At 44.3% G+C, this 3983-nt stretch overlaps 1 long non-coding RNA gene across 1 annotated transcript; it reads right to left on the minus strand.

Annotated features, from left to right (window-relative positions):
• Positions 1–218: 218 nt before the first annotated feature.
• LOC123176004 (uncharacterized) lies at positions 219–1700 on the minus strand. Its single transcript, XR_006488322.1, has 2 exons — positions 861–1700; positions 219–761 (listed from the first exon to the last, which is right to left on the minus strand). It is a non-coding gene; the product is annotated as an uncharacterized lncRNA (long non-coding RNA).
• Between the last annotated feature and the right edge of the window lie 2283 nt (positions 1701–3983).

The following is a 3983-nucleotide window of genomic DNA, read 5'->3' on the forward strand; positions in this document are numbered from 1 at the left end:
CATCTCTTGGTTGTTTAGTAACAGACTGCTGCAGATATAACATAGGTCCATGTTCAGGTAAACTGAATTCTTGTTACAAAAATAGTGAGATTTCTGGAGTGTGTGCCACGCATAGCTCTGCCATGCAGTGTGCCACACATAGCTCTAAAGATGAGACAGATTTCTGGAGTTCATGATTGTAGGCGTAAGTGAATAGAAGGAATAGTTATGAACAAAGCTAAAAACAAAATTATAGAGTATATATAATAACCGACCAATTTATCTTCGTCTCGAGCAAATGGATTGCATGATACAAAAATTGTTAATACAAAAAGACATGGAGGTGGCTACACTTTTCCTTAATCCTAGCACCTAAAAATATTGCCCTTTACATATAGCTCCGCCATTGCTGGAAACCTTTGGCTTGGAGCGAAACAAGGAGCTTCCTACTCGCTCCCATTGCATGCCACTGAGCCATTATTTATGCAATAGCTATAAAAATCAGTAAGCAGAAATATAAAAACGACCGAACAAATCACGCTCTCCTCTGCAGTCCGGTGATGCCGCTTTCTTGCCGAGCTGCTATTGCTTCCTGAAAAACGCCCTCCTCTTCAAGAGGTCATCAGTGACACATAGAGCTTCGAAGGCATTACCAGAATTTTGTGGGTACACCCACACACCTTACCAAATCATCCGTCCATCCACTTCATCCATCACCACCATGGCCATGTTGCTGCTGCCTTAAACCTACACCTTGGCTATACTTGCCATCGCCGTCACCCCTGGTGTCCAAACAGAACCAGAACCCCGTGGACGCCATCAACACTACGTGCGCGACCGCTTCGGCCAAATTTCAGTGCAGCCATATGCTACTAACCAACCTGGATGTCAGGACGCCGGAGGTGAAGGACGTGATCGGAATGTCGGTCCAGGTGGCCGCCAAGAAGGCGGCGGAGGCAGCCGCATTCGGCAACGATGCCAAGAAACCCTCCGCGTGCATCGCCGACTATCTCGACGACCTTGCCATATTATCCAAGCACATCCAGATGCTGCGAGCGAAACTCGAAACTGTCAACGATGCAGGCTTCTTTGAGCATCTACCTGTCAGACGAGGAACGTACCACGCATGGCGAAAATTCGGTGATGCCTTCGAAGCTCTACGTGTCACTGATGGCCTCTTGAAGAGGAGGGCGTATTTCAGGAAGCAACAGCAGCTCGACAAAAAACCGCCATCACCTGACTGAAGAGGAGAGCGTGATTTGTTCCCTCGTTTTTCATATTTCCGCTTACTGATTCTTATTGCTGTTGCATGAACAATGGCTCGGTGACATGCAATGAGTAGGAAGCTCCTTGTTTCGCTCCACGTAGAGGCAAGGTCGTCGAGGCAGTCGGCGATGCACTCGGAGGGTTTCTTGCTGGCGGCCGCCTCCGTTGCCGCCTTGGCGCCCACCTGGATCGACATTCGGATGACGTCCTTCACCTCCGGCGTCCTGACGTCCAGCTTGGCTAGTAACAGATGGCTGCACCGAAATTGGGCCGAAGCGGTCGCACACGTAGCGTTGGTGGCCTCCACGCTCAGGCCGGGTTCTGGTTCTGGTTGGACATCCGGGGCGACGGCGACGGCAAGTAGAGCCAAGGTGTAGGTTTAAGGCAGTGACATGACCATGGTGAGGAGGGATGAGATGGATGGACGGTTGATTTGGTCAGGTGGGTGGGTTGACGGTTCCATCGAGCGAGCGAATTAGCTAGCTAGTGTTCCCCTTCTTATATATACACCTAGACTAGATAGCAGCCCATGCATGTATGCCTACCTGCTTACTTTCTTGTGGACGTCCAATTTTATAGGTAGGCGATTGAGGAGGAGCTAGCTAATTAAGTTGTGGCCATGGATCCATAGACTTGTTCTCCCTATGCCTAGTATAGATAGTGAAGCTTGCTAGCCTCCTTATCTTAGCTTAATTGTCGGTCTCCTTCAGCCTTTGCTATATGTTTAGAAAACAAACTCCATCCGACCTAGTTTTTTCCAAACAAAAACCATACCCAATTGACTCCTTCAGCTTTGCTACGTTTAGAGCAAAAACCATCACCGGCCTAGCTAAAAGTCATTGGTTCCGAGGATTCGGGCCCTTTTTCGGGTACCTCCGTGGATGGCAAAAGGACTAAGCAGGGTCATTATGAAAATTTATTTCAAGAAAGCTTATGATAAAGTCAAATGATCACTTCTTCGGCAGGCCACAAAGATGATCAGCTTCATCGTAAAATGGCATGCCTGGTCGATAGTTATATGTGTAGCCAAAGTGTACCCATATACATTTCAATAAAAAAGTGTACCCATATAAAGTCAATGGTGACATTTTTTTAGTCAACGGTGACATTAGTCTAGACAAAAAGATGACTTACAAAGAGAAATGACATTAAACTTTGTTCTTTTGTGTGTCTCCTTCGATTAATATATACTGCATGTGCCAGATTTGCAAAAAAAAAGCGTGAGGGGATAAACATTCTTTTTTTGGAGACAGAAACCCAAATATTCTTCTAATTAGTTTTTTCTTGAGAGGAGACCTAAAAGGATTATTTCTTCATTTTTATGTATCTTTTAGAATGATCCGACTATATTCATTAAAATAAACAAATTACATCAGATCAAAGAAACTGAATCACAAGCTGGCAAAAAAGATCTATTACACAACAAAAAGTTACATCAAAGATCTTTGAGTTTGTTATCTCTAGCTCCATCTTTTGCACCTTCACTTTTCCTCATGCCTCCGGTGAAAAAGCTACAAAAGATCAAACCTGCACGAGCTGCACTAACCACAAAGGTTTTGAAAAGCCACCCACTCCAATGGGTGAGAACACAAAATCGTTGAATGCACTGTGGTTTAATAGCTATTGAACTATAGGTATTTTTGTTTCTATTTCGCAGAGCTGATGAAAGAGGTTAGATCTATAGCTAGCTTGTCGAGTGGAAAAGAGGAGGTAGCAAACTAATGAATATATTTCTGGCATGCGGAAAAATATAGTCAGACTTTTTTTTCAAGTTCTAAGTCACGCTATTTACGTGTAACTCAAGACTGTTTCATGTACTTCTCGTACTCTAGAAAGCAAGAGAGATGAAGTGTCTGCTTTTTGGTGGGGAGACAAGGAAGAACAAAAAAGAATGCATTGGTGGGCTTGGTGGAAGATGTGTATTCCAAAGAAGAATGGAGGAATGGGGTTCAGGGACTTGAATGCTTTTAATTTAGCTATGTTAGCGAAACAGAGTTGGAGGTTGATCACTAAACCAAATACTCTTTGTGCGAGTGTCCTTAAAGCAAACTATTACCCAGATGGCAATTTACTAAAGGCGGGGCCTAAAAAGGGATCAGCGTTTACGTGGCAGAGTATAATTGCTGGCCTTCGTATCTTTATGAGAGGTCACATATGGAGAGTTGGTTCTGGAGCAAGTATTAATATTTGGGAGGACCATTGGGTGCCTAGTAGTCCGAGCTGGAAGGTGATAACTCCAAAGGGACAATGTTTGATGCAAACAGTGGATGAGTTGATTGACCCATATACGGGACAATGGGATGAGCTGCTGGTTAGAGACAACTTTCTTAGTGTGGATGCAGAAAGAATTTTACAGATTCCCTTGAGCTCTAACATGAATTATGATTTTGTTGCATGGCAGTTCACAAAATCGTATATGTTTTCTGTTCGCTCAGCATACTATGTTGAGTGGGAACACACCAGTACGGTGCACAACTAGAAGAAGTGATGGGCAAGGATCAATGAATATTAATCCTGTTTGGGACATTTTGTGGAGAATCCAACTACCAAGTAAGGTACAAATCTTTGCATGGCGTGCTTTGCATGGGATTGTCCCTGGTATGGCAGTACTAGCACATCGACATATTAAGGTACAACCGCAATGTCCTGTGTGTAAGCAAGGAGCAGAAGATATGCGCCATTTGATGTTCACATGTAGAAGGGCAAAACAAGTGTGGACAGAACTGGGAATGCAACCG

This window comes from Triticum aestivum, chromosome 1D, assembly GCF_018294505.1.
Source record: "Triticum aestivum cultivar Chinese Spring chromosome 1D, IWGSC CS RefSeq v2.1, whole genome shotgun sequence".
Taxonomy (NCBI): domain Eukaryota; kingdom Viridiplantae; phylum Streptophyta; class Magnoliopsida; order Poales; family Poaceae; genus Triticum; species Triticum aestivum.